Here is a 13,834-nt window from a genome sequence, read left to right on the forward strand (position 1 = left end):
GGAAATTCTTTGCTTGGAAAGTAACGAGAAATTTCGTTTAAAATTTTATTTTTTAAGAATGAAAACGAAATTTTGACCCCACTTGAAATTATTTTTTCATACTAAGAAGCTAATTAATTATGTAATTCATGAAACTTTCATCGAAATAGAAAAAATGTTTACTGCTGCTTTTTTATCATCTTGTCTAAAATCTACTCTTCAAAGGTTTGGAAAGCAAAACTGTGAAAAAATAGGACGGTACACAAACGAGAAGAGGCAGAAGACGAAACTCAAAAATTTTTGAAACTTTCTTTTCATAGTCAGGGTGCGTTATCTGAGATGCATAAGAGCCAAATATTTTGAGGCCGCCAACCACCCCCTCTCCCTCGCCCTTTTACGAGCATGGCCTTTGATCGTGAAACTATAAGAATGCCTATATTGCCTACTTACTCCACTGGGGGAAGCCTTCATATCTTGTATGTGTTGGATTTTGCCCAATTTGACTAGAAAATTTCCAAGATTAAGCTCCCAATAAAGTCAAATGATCAATTACTTCTATCGCATGAGAATATATATTTTTTTTGCCTTTGAATTGCAAACAGAATTGGAAGCTTTATTTTGACAAAAGGATTTATAGAGGCCCAATTTTTCAACAAAAAAAAAATCAGAATCCTGAAATGTGCGATTAGACTACTACAGGAATCTTTTTTCTAGAACATATTTCAACCACCAACGTGTTTTGAGGCCCACTTTTGACCTAAATGAGATACCTAAGTATAAATTGTACTTATTTTTTGGATGCAAATTTTTCAAAATAAAAGAAAATGGGTTAAAATCATAAAATATATGAATAACTGTTTTTGAAATTTATTTACCCCAAAAAATGTGCATTCAATTTTTTCACCAGATTGTACAAAAAATGCGTGACTGAATGAACGTTCCCCTTGTTAGATCACAAATGTATTAAGAGCAAAGTTTTTTCAAAAAAAAATTATGGGGCTGTATTTGTAGAAAAATCAACTTATGCTCTACAATTTTGGCTCTGCTCAATTTTTTCATCAAACTCTTCATTCATTCAATACAATTAACTTTGTGGTAGAAAGTTAAAATTGATTTTAAAATATCGATTTTTCCTGTGAATAAAGGGACCTATTAAAAAATAAAAGGAACTAAAAAAATTGTAGAAAGTAAAGTTTCTTCTCAGAAGAGTCCCGTTAGTTTTTTTCTGAAAGGCTCAGTTATTGAGATATTTGTGATTTCAAGTGAAAATTAAGCATTTAAATTTTCAGCCAAAATATCTCGAAAACAAAATTTCCCAAAAAAAATATGCCAGTGGACTTCATTGATAGGAAATTTTGTATACTTACCTACCAATTAGTATAATTTTGTTTCCATTCATTGTTTTCATGGGACCCTCTGTTTGCCCATAAAATTTATTTATTCATTTCAGTGTTCACCCTATTATTTTTCATGGGTTTTTTGGACAACCAAAATTGTAAAGCATAAAATTTCCAGGTTAGTATAGGTAAAGATCCTTTGCTTTTCTGTACGAGGCATAACTTTGGAAAAATGTTTGGCCAAATTGAAATGTGCACCTCTAAAACTGATTCGCAGGAAAAAGAATTAATGGAACTCATCAGAAAAAAATTTTAAACTTCGTAATTTCGTGTGTACTTGTATACCTACCTGTTCCTTTTTTTGTGAAATGAATACTCCTAAAAAATGAGAATTTTCATGTTCATCAGCTAATAAAAAGCAATGAAAAATCGATTGGTGGGCGAACTTCCCATGATAGAATTATTTAGACATTGTTTCCATAATCAGGATTAAAAAATGCTTTCAAAACCACCTATTGAAACGCAATCTACCAATTCCGCACGATCTGATCTAAATAATATTTTCTTATTCAAAAAAAACAGCTCATAAAAAAATTGATTTTCTCTCAAAACAAAAGCTCAAAAATACGCCATACTGAGTACACGGAACCAGGTTGAGTAAACTTGTTGGTAAATCTGCTACCTAATGTTGCGTGCGCAAACTGCAACACGTTTCATAACCTTTTCGCTGTGCAGCCGCAACGATGATGATCGGGATCGGCGATCCCAGCTGGATCACCGATCACCAGTTTAGTTTGTCTTGGCCGGTAGTGTAGTGAGTACTTACGTACGTGCTCGGTCGTCGATTTCGTATTTTACGGGACTAAAATATACTCGTAAATCGTAATACGTAGTGTTTGTTGGTTTTTAGTGTACGTTCTACGAATTTTGTGGTTCACGTTAAGTGTCGTGATTTTTTTTACTTTTGCAAATTTTTCGAATATTTTGATTAGTTTGTTGACCGGGTATCTGCGTTATTAACAATTTTTCTGTGTGTGAATTTCGACAATTAATAAATACTTATGTGCGGTGTTGGTAAATTGCGGAAAGGAGTTTGAAAAAAATTGTTATGGATTTTTTTATGCGCTGCGAACTCGAGGTAAAGATTTGTTTTTTTATTTTTGATCAATTTGTGAAAATTTTATTTTTTGAAAATTGTTTTTAGAAAAATCATTTTTCGACTTAACGAATTATGTAAGGTCATAGATAAGATGAACACTTGGCCAAAGTTCCATAAAAATGATTATCGAATAATTTTTTTTTTTTTAATTGAGAAAAATTTCCCCTCATTCACTTCCCGAGTAGATACCTAGTCTTACCTACCTTGTGCTAATTGCGATCCGAATTCTTTTTCGATCGAGTATTTCCTGCAAATACGACGAAAAATGAAACCTCGCAGATGAAATATTCCCGGTGTCGTGTTTCGCATTAGTCCCCATACATGTATTTCGTCTTTTGTATACCAAAGGCGGAACTCGAATAGGTATTTTAGTAATGGTAAAAATATCATATCCTTTACACGTACTCGTTTAACATTATCGAGACGAAAATCGCTATTTATAAACGCACCCAAGAATGTGTCTAAAAAAGAACACAACCCTCGATTTTTTAATGTTCTTATTTTTAACCAGAATTCTTATACGATATCCAGTACTTAGTTAGACTTTACCTACCTATATAGCTGAGTATATGATGCATCGTGGTTAAAAAATGACGAAGAAAAAAAAGGCAATTAACCAGATGTTCGTCCAATCGGAAGTGCCTCTGCCTTCCAAAAACGTTGGCAGTTGAATTTAAATTTTTTAAACGACCGTTGAAAAAGAAACCGGTTACCGGAGTGTAATTCATTCAGAAATTTTTCCTTCCAAATTATTACTCGTACTACCATCCGCCGCGCCGGCTTCGTAATCGTCGCCGGGCCAAATTAATACGAATATTTGATTAAGAAATGGATGAAATTAGCATTTTTGGGTGCGTTGATACCGTTGCCTCTGTGACCTATAATGGCCGCGTAAAAATGGCTATGTAGACGTAGATTTTTTTCACGTTAAATTAAAATTTTCGAGTGATTTCGATATATTTGAGTCTTCGGAATGAGTATCGTATTATTTTATACCTATTTAAAATATATTTAATTTTTTACAACTCGATTCTCGCGTGTTGCTTTGAGGCATTTTGTTTTCTGGACGGTAAAAAGGGATTATTGCTGGCTAATAGAAAAATAATTTAATTCGTTTATGGGAATGGTTTTCGATGCAGAAAAATTACACGTGAGATGGTTCTGTTCCAAATTAGGAGCTATGTGTTTCTTCTTAGATTTGAAAAATTGAGATGACGAAATCCGAATTTTTAAATTTAAAGAGTTGATGTGATATGACCTATTTTTAAATACGACTAAAAATTTGATGAAATTTAATCGGTGTTCACAAAGAAAATTGTCGAAGAAATTCACTTGATTGAGATTGCGCCCCAAAAAATACATATCTTTTTAAGATGATGCCATCTTTGATCATAACTTCATAAGAATTGTTACGTCTTTTCACATTTTCATCGTTCATTTCAAAATTTGTTAAATCCATCCAAAATTCCGAGAAAACTTGATCAAAGTTATTCAGAAATTTTCTCAAAGCTGGAAAATTGCTTCAGTCTTGTAAAAAATATTTTTCCCGTTGAAAAATTCAAATTTTTTAGGTTAGAGTTTCGTGGAATTGAATTTTGAATGAAAAATTACTCGATTTACCTACATAATTTTTTTTTTTTTTTTTTTTTGGGTGTTTGTAATTACTTGATTATTACACCCGTCGTATGAGATTTAAATCGAGTTGGTAAGGTCAAGTTTTTTAATTAGGTCTAAGAATTTTTTAATTTCGGAAGGGTCGTCTGGTATGAATAGGGATCTTTCATCTATTTGTAGGGACAGTCTGTGCTGATGTAAGGAGGGACATTGAAATAGTAAGTGTTGGACAGATATGAGTTCTGAGAGGCAGAATTAACATGTGGGTTTTGGGGCCTTTTCATAGAGGTGATTATGTGTGATTTTTGTGTGGCCAATTCTCAGTCTGGTTATAATGATTTCTTCAAGTCTGTTTAAGTGGGAGAGGTTTTTCCAAGGATGGACTAATTTTTTATGTTGAAAGAGCTTGTTTGTAGTTTGGAGGGACCAAAAGTTTTGCCACCTACATAAATTGGGCACTGCATTTACTCATTTTTTATTTGCCAATTCTAAGTATCAAAAATCTCACTGTTACTGTAGCTTTGCAATTTCGAAAATCTGTGCAAATGATAAATATCTACGAGCTGAACTTAGTCATTGCCATTAATATACGATGAACAATTGAAAGGTATTTTCAGAACTAGACTCATCTCGTGAAACGTCAATATAAAATAGTCATCGTGGAATACGAATAAGTACTTAATCGATGACGTTGAGTTGGTTATACTGATAAGTTTTTGAATTTACTAGAAAAACATTGGGCGTCAGAGATATCCGAATAGGAATTGAGTTAGTAGTGAAATATTATCGAATGAAATAGAGAAATTTCCAGTAATGGAATGAATATAATTTCATGATTTGGATAATTTTCGTTGAAGTAAGTATTGGAAAAATTGTCAGAATTATTTTCAAAAAAATAAATGAGTGCTTTATCTTTTAATCCTATCAATATGTAGTAGTATTTATAATGCAGAGTGTTTACTTATTCGTTTAATCCTAATCCTATTCTCATACACAGAAATTAACTTATCCTAAAAAATTCTTCCATCATCGAAAATACCTTCTCGTGGAAAAAGATGATGACAAATTATCTCTTCGATTGCGTAGGTTAGGTCTACTACTAGTCTAGGTAGATAAAGTACTTGAACATGAAACATGACAAATACACCGAATTTCATCACCTCATATATGACTCATACTTTAGGAATGCGTGTAAAACGAATCGGTATGGTATTTATTATGTGATTGTGCCTCTTCCTCCTTGAATTTTATACGGTCGGCAATTTAATTAACGCGAATCGTCTGTCTCCGTGGTCGTATGTGTTATATCGGTATCGGATCGGTACGTGTCGATGTCGTGTGTTCTGACAAGGAACCCTTCTTCACCCGGCACCTATCAACCGATCAGAACGTAACAAAGGTAGGATGGGTAGTTGAGGGGGTATTCGAGTATCGAAAAAACGCCGTGTGATGGTTTTGGGAAAATTAAAGTGCATTGTTGGTTGGATTTTTTTGCGAATTTTTGAAATAGGTATTCCATTACCTGCTGAAGGTTCTTCAAACAACAGAATTTTTATGTAGAATAATTTTTATTTCTCCGAAGCTTAATTTGAGCAGTTTTCTGTAGAATTTTTTCATACTTGAAGATATACTTGATTGGCCTCGGTGTAGATCACATTGAAAAAGCTTGCTGTATTATCTAAAGATTATTTTTCTGGTGGTGCTTACATAACATGTGAAGCGATTAACGAATTCATCGATACTTTAGAAACTTAAAGCTAGATTTAAATCAGATTGATTTAATTCCACCCGGTATTTTTTTTTCACAATTAGTTTTTTCTAAAAGATAGACGATGCACCATTTTGGAAAGATTTTTAAAAAAAGTCATTTATGTCTAAATTGTTAGTAAACACGAAAAAATTAAAAAATGTATGTTTCAAAAATCAAAAATTTATAAAAATAACATTAGGTAACCTATCCAACAAAATAGCTGGTGATTTTTTTTAAATTGTATGAACCATTTTTTTTTTAATTTTGAAAAATTTAAAGATGCTTGACTAAACAAAATTAATACAAATTTTCTCAACTTGAGATTTTTTTCTCAAGAAGGTGAAAGAAGAATAAATACTTGTTCTTGAGTTTTCAATGCTGTAAATAATAATGTCAGGTACCAAATCTATTTATTGGTTTTGTTTTATTATCATTTTTTTTTTGGATTATGTTGAAATTTCAATCACCTAAAATATCAAAAAATGTTGAGAAAAATATTCCAATTTTTTAATAAGGTCATTTTCAAATTTTTATTGCGAAAAATTTCTTGTTAAAACCAAGTTAAAACTCTAGAGCTTTTTTCTCATGAAAAGAGTTCAAACTCATCTGGAACAGTTTTAAACTATTTTCGATTACTTTTGTTTTGGAAGAATTTTTAACCCTTTTTCAGTGCTTTTTTGACTTTTGAGTAAGAATCAAGGCCAAATCTTGCTTCTCAACATCAAGATATCAGAACTAGAAATTTTTTCCATTATTTTTGAAGTTTTAGCGAATGCAATTTCAGCTGCTTCACCTGAACAAATACCTATCTAGTAATGAGTGAGGTAAAAAATCGAAATAATTCTTGTAAGTTTTTGGCTATTTTTCTCGATTTTTTGAAATTGGCAATGGCACCAGTAATGAACAAAAAATTGATACCACTGCGTTCCAAAATATTTCCCCAGTTTCAGCAATGATATTTTACAATACTTATTTTGGCTAAATTCATACGAAATATTTCCGAATAAAAAAATTTTCATTACACGAATTTATTCAAAAATAACCGATTTGCAAATTTTTAACCGCTCAGTTGAGCCTTAAAGTGGTCTTGGATTTTGACGACAATAGCATTGATCGACGCAGAATCTCAAATACTTTCATTTGGGATTGGGCCATGTCCCCCAAAACAGGCTGGGTACCAACAAGAGCGGAAAAAACACCATTTTTTCGAAAATGTGTGTTCTTTGAGGGCTCATTTCTACCTCCAGGGGCACCTTCGGAGCTGAACGATTTTTTCTGAGTAACTTTCAACTCAAAGTGAAGCTTTTTGCTGAATTTGGTCAAAATCCAACGATTTTTTTTTTTATTGGTGATCCACCCTAATATTTCATATTGAAAGGTTGGGAAATTAATCATCCAAAAAAAAAAAAATGCTTTGATATGATTTTTTTGTGATTCATAAAATTGTCCTGTTCTTAGATAGCGTTGGGACTTGGGTATACTTATGTGAGTAATAAAATTTCATTCTGCAAACCCCAATGAAAATGCTCTATTAGACATTTATTTATTTTCAGTCTCTTGTATTATCATTTTAATCAATTTTTCAACAATTTTCTTTTTCAAAAGAAAACAAAATTTTTAAAAATTGTAGAAATTCTACTAATTTTAATGTTTTGATTGAAAAATCCTTTGTAGGTACTTTTGTACGAGAATCACGATTCATCAATTTTCAGATTATTTAATAGCTTTTTGAATTTTTTATCCCAATTTTTTGGTTTATTACCTACTTTGAAAATGTTCTCTATTTTAATTTAATTAAGTAGATAGGTACCTACGTAATTCTTCGATTTTGCGGTATTTTTTTGTAATCTCATCAAGTCAAAAAGATTTCAGAATTTTTTTTCAAGTAAGGTATAAGTGTTTTGTAAATTTTAAAAACTAGGAAAATCCCTTGGAAAAAACATAAGTGTAAACTGAGTTTCCCATTTCATCTTTTCTTCTTTTTTTTAACTTTTTCAAAAATTACGCTAACAACATGAATCAATTTGGCTGCGGTTAGGATAAAAGCAGGCGAAAGGCTTTGCCCTAGTTTAAAAAATTAAGTTTTAAATTTTGGATATTATCCTGAAAACGATTTTTCATTCCAAAAATTTGAAGAGCTGCGCTGAAAATTCAAATTCTAAATAATTACTAAAAATAAATACCTAAGTAAGTCTAAAATATTGACTGAGAAATTTACCTCAAAGGAACATTCGATTAGTGTCCAACTTGACTAGCCATACCAAATTTTTTTTGTTTAAAGACATTCTCAATTTTTTTTTGTGCAAAATAGAAAAATTATTCAATTTAAGAAAACCTAATTTTTTATTAAATTTTTAAAATCATATAACCGTAGAAAAGTTTGACGATTGGTATAGATTTTTTTGGAAGAAAACAGGTTCACAGAGTTATCTAGTGCCTAAAAATTTCAGCTTTCTACCTCCGCAGATTAATTTTAGGATCCTTGTGAACTTTTAGGTTTTCAAAGTAGGAATTTTTTAGAAAATTATTTTTAATATTTGTTGAGAAAATAACATTATGAATGCAGTGGAATAATTTCGCAGAGGCTGTAATTCGACTACAGTCAGTTTGTCAGTGATGATTTCTCAGTAAAAAACCCATCAACCCTTTTTTTTTGTAATGTTGCAAGCTTTGTAATTTTTAATTAAATCATTGTTACCCTTGTAGATACTCACTCACATAATAGTTGAATCGTTTTCAAATTCCAAACGTTACAACATACATAACACATTCCAATGTTGTGTTATCAATTTTTTTTTTAAATCAATTTTCTACCACGTTTTCTGAGCTAAGGCTCGCTGTAAAAAAAATATTAATAGCTTCAAAAGTGGGAGAAAAAAATGTTACAAGTGAATAAGACCACCATAACTCCAAAACACCTCCATTTTTACACCATCCAATTTAACACCAGATGAAAAAAAGATCTATGACCATTAAAAACGATGATTTACTGTTACGATAATATACGAATTACGATGGCATTACATACGCATGATAGTGCCCTCCTCGTATCAACTATGGTACATATGAACCAAGAAGGAAATAAAAATTGAACGAAAACTGAGTGTAAAAGCGTGATATATTGTATAAGAGACGAGCTATCGGAGCGGCTAGCATGCACATATTTTATAAATGCACATCGCGTACAGTGTAATTGCCTTATAAAGCTAATTACCAGTGTTAATAGTTGCGCGCGGAATTACGCGTACATACGTATATGAATATAAAAAAGAAAAAAAAACTCTGCTGGACCGACTCGGGCTCGAGCTGGAGCTCGGGTGTTAGTGCTTAAATGTACGATAATATAAAGACGAATGAATGCGGTTATTAAGGTTCGCATTATAGAATATAATATAGAGAAGAGAAGCAAGAAGGGCGGCGAGCGAACGTTTAAAATATGTACATTACATACGAGTACGTTAATTATGTGGTCAAGTGATGGACGAGTTATATTGTTTGGTGACTTGGAAAAAAGTTCGTTTAACGCTATGGAAAAAGCAAGGCACGTACTACTCGTATAATACACTCATCTTGTGTATATGTGGATAGTTAATTAGATGATAGATTTCGACCTAAATTTGTCTGACGTACGATAGGATAGGAATAGGATAGGAGAGCCGAACATCTGATTTATTTGTTTAATACCCGAAGAAGGCGTTATTTCGGATGCTTTTCCGATGCGGGATACCTGTCAGGTTGCGAGGAGAATTAGCGAAATTGAGATCTCGTTGTGTGTTTCAGACTCGAGTGTTTCGTTCCTTCTTCTTTTACGAGTATTTTTCGCGATGACCTGAATTTTCAACGGAGCTGCGACTGGTTCGACTTTGACGTATACGGGCTTTGGCTAGAAGGCGTGCGAATAAAATAATTAGTAAATTATACGGTACAGGTCACTGATCGTGAGTTATGAATCATGACCAATGCGTGATTACTCTGCTCTGCGGACTCCGGAGCTTCGGTCTTCGGTTGTCGACTGTCGTCTTCTTCTATAAGGAGATTTAATGGTAGCGTGAAAAATTGTCCGGTCGATTTCGGAAATACGAGGAGTAGGTACAGTAACCTGATGCATGACTACTGATTGGATCGGATAGATAGAATGCCAGAGCTATGGGAATCCGTGACCTTTACCGAGTACTTATATTACAATATTATTTTGTCAGTGACTCGAATTGTAGAATGACCTTGAGACGTAGGTACGCTATTCTGTCGACTGGAATTTTACTTTATTATGTACCTACTCTGCAATGGATTCGATTTGATAACTCATCGTTGAAATATTTGTTTCGATTTTCCAGTGCATTATGTTTGGTAAACGATTGGAATGCGCGAGGAATTGTTGTTCGATTTTACGATATGTGATAGGAAAATGCCAAGAATTTACTTTCGTTTGGAGTTGAGTGAATTTGTTGACTTGGTTTTTTTTTCGTACAGGTTGTGAAATTTATTATAAGGTGAGGTTTGGTATGCTTTTGATGTTGGTGTACGATTAGCTGTCTATTTATTTGCCAAGGTCTTTGGGACCCCTCGAGTCTCGAGAGAAGTGTTTCATTTTTTTATTGTAAGCATATGGCGTGTGAGTTTGATTTGGTGGAATGTGGGAATTGCACTGGAATGACTCACAAAACTGTGTTTTGTTTTTTTTTTGACTGAGCATACTAGCTCAATTATTACTGGACTGATTTTTTGGAATTTTTACAAAATTTTCTCTCTATCGCAATTCGACCTTTTTGGAGCTTCCAGCGAATTTTCACATTTCTCCAGAAATTTCAAATCACTCTGGAAGAACCAAAAATGAGCTTTGGCGTTTATAGTTTAGATTTTGTGATTATCAAGGCCACAAAAAAACTGCTCGTGACACCTTTTTTTTTCATTTTTTCTGGAATTTACAAATTGATTAAAAATATTTTCTTGAAATGGCTTCCTGAAATTCGAGCCTAAAACGGTTGAGAGAGTGCCCAATAAACATAGACCAAAGTTATAGGACCTAAAGTTCATTTTTGGCCCCTTCAGAGCGATTTGAAATTTTTGGAGAAAACAGAAACATTGCTGGAGGCTCCAGAACTGGTCAAAACTACCTAGGTAGGTAATGTTGGAGTGAGGGACTTTAATTATTGAAGAAATCATTCACTTTGGTTCACTTTGTTATAGTTAAAAAAATAATATTTCAAAAAAAGTATGAAAAATCACCACTAAATTATCTTTTTTGTATTTTTTGAATTTTCAAAAATTCGCCAAAAATTCAAAAATGAAGTTTAGCACTTGAAATTTTGGTCACGAGGATTTCAGAACGTGCTCTTTCGATCTAGTTTGGTTTCATTCAAATTAAAAAGCGTCAGTTCAAAAGGTTCCCTGTATGTTTAATTTAAATCAAAAGCAAATTTCAATTTGAGTTTTGCTGAAAAATTTGAAAAATTTATGGAATTCTTACATCTGCATAGTATTGAGCAATGTTTGAAAAATTAATCAATAATCTGAGTTATGACATATTTTACAGAACTATACTTAGTTGAAAGCATAGTTAAACCCAATTATTATCAATATTTCGAAAGACCTTTATCCTATACCTACTTACAATTAAGTAGTTGTTATCAAGTACACACAACACAACAAAGATAATTTGATTACCTAGGTATCGTTTTGTCATCTTATCGGTTTTTGTTCATACTGCTATTTAGGTCTATGGCGGATTTCTTTTTATATATTTACGATTCGTTTGTCGTACGAATGTGTTATTCTCCTATTAACCAGCGTAACACACCCGTAACAATAACTAAACGTTGAAAATTTTCAACCTTGTTGCATCACACGTTTCGCACAAAGAATATCAATTAACGCAATACGAGCATATAACACTTACACGAGAATTACGTCGAGCGTTTTCTATCGCCAATATTTTCATAAGTGGATGCGGATTGAATTTAGGTTAGGTTCTACACCGACATATTTCTACTCTGATTCTTCAAACAGAATTTATAATTTTTTTTTTCTTCGCAGTCTATCGCCTCCTATACTTACTTATTTAGGAACACAGTTTAGAGTAATATCGTAGGTACGAGTATATTAAACTCGATGAATTTACAGCATTACGTAGGTCTCTAGGTACGTGTACGAATAATATACATATGTAGTAACCAGAGCATCGCATTTGCTAATTTGCCAACTTGTCAAACAGAACATATTCCGTATATTAATTCAGTGTGGAGAAAATTTTATTATAAAAAATTAGGTACCGGTTCTTGAGAAATCAACAATCGATGTTCTAGAAATGGATGAGCAATTTTTACCTTTTTTAGTTTTTGATGTTTTGAAATCCTGTCAAATTCACAATGGAGCCTTCAATAGCATGAATTAATTTGTATTTATTTTTTGAGAACTTTAATTTAATAAGGCACATTTTTTATTTGTATTATTTTATTTTATTTTTTTTTTTTTTTTGCAAGAGTACTTGAATTGTTTGAATAAATCGTGGATTTGGGCGCATAGATGAAACAGATTTTGGAAAATTATTCCTAAAATGATGGAAGGGATCAAGATGATGGAAAAAAATTCAAAATTTATTTCCCTCTTTCAGATGCTAAAAAATGTTCTCTGAACTATTTTTCATAATTTTTTATCCATCAAATTTCGGAAATGAGAGAGCAATGATGAAAAATTGTACATTTCATGTTTTTCTCATCATGTTCAAATTTTTATTGCAATTCAGCTGCACTTCAAAAAAAAATTTCGAGCAATTTTGTGAAGATCTCGTGACATTTTTTTTTTTTTAACAATAGCCTACCTAAAATTTTAGCTACTTACTGAGGAAATACGTCCTAATTTTTTTGTTCGGTGGCTTGAATGACTATTATATGCCTTTGACTAATTTTTTTTGTAAAAACCAGTTCTTTATTATTTTACACTTCTTTTGATAGAATTTTATCATTTTTTTGTTCATTTTTATAACATTATTAACTGATTTTCTGTAAACAGCACCTATTGTGGACATCTTTTTTGTAAAGATAAGATTTTCACCTCTCCATCTAAACACTTGGTGGTAGATAAGATTTTCAATTCTTCTATCTTCTCTAGTTGCACAAAATGTGACATTTTTTCTGTAAATTTCTATAACCAGTGATGGACTATTCAAAATATCCAATGTAGTTATTTTTAGTGACCTCCCTTCAGAGATGAAAATTTTATGTTTGAGAGAGTTCACAATTTTGCCTACTTGGATCAAATGAATACAATAATTGTGGTCAAAAAATTATTTTTTCATTGATGAAATTTCTTGATGGTGCTCTTGAAAGAATCCGAATTGACCATCAGATGCTGCTGTCATCTTTCTCTGTACAGGCCTCTGATGAGTGTGGTTAAATTTCATATAAGAAAAATTAATAAATTTTGCCAAAGTTGGTAAAGTTTTGAATTTTTTAAAATTTATTAAAAACAAAAAAAACCAACTTTGATTGCCAAACATCGTTTTTAAAATACCTACTTATTTTCTTGCTTTCTCCAAAAATTTAAATTTGACGTATTTTAGAGCCAATGGGCTAGAAAAATCTGATTTGAACGGCGTTTCGATTTTTGGAACGAGCATTGTCTAAAAACCTCTACAACCAAAATTTCAACTAGCCAAGTTGGTTTTTTGATGTTTTGCGAATTTTTAAAAATCCAAATAGATATGCTTTTTTTCAGAAAAAAAAGTATCCAGTAAACATGATGAAAATTAACCCTGAATTTAATATACAACTCCTTCGAACCTAATTTCATCATTTTGAGTAATTCTAAAGCCTCCAGCACGATGTACGATTCCTCCAGAAATTTTCAATTTCTTAATCAAAAAACGTACGAAAATTAATTTGAACCGTTAGAAATCGGATTGTGGCTTATTCTTGACCTGATGTAGGTACGAGTTTATTCGGCATTTAGATCGATTTCCAGGCGAGCATCTCCAGTACCTTTTTTTTTTTGACCCAG

General features: G+C 32.1%; 1 protein-coding gene across 2 annotated transcripts in view; it reads left to right on the forward strand.

Annotated features, from left to right (window-relative positions):
* The window catches only part of bbg (big bang), a 316,775-nt gene that overhangs the window by 278,440 nt on the left and 24,501 nt on the right, over positions 1 to 13,834 (forward strand). The window lies entirely within an intron of this gene.

Source organism: Planococcus citri, chromosome 2 (genome assembly GCF_950023065.1).
Source record: "Planococcus citri chromosome 2, ihPlaCitr1.1, whole genome shotgun sequence".
In the NCBI taxonomy this organism is placed as follows: Eukaryota; Metazoa; Arthropoda; class Insecta; order Hemiptera; family Pseudococcidae; genus Planococcus; species Planococcus citri.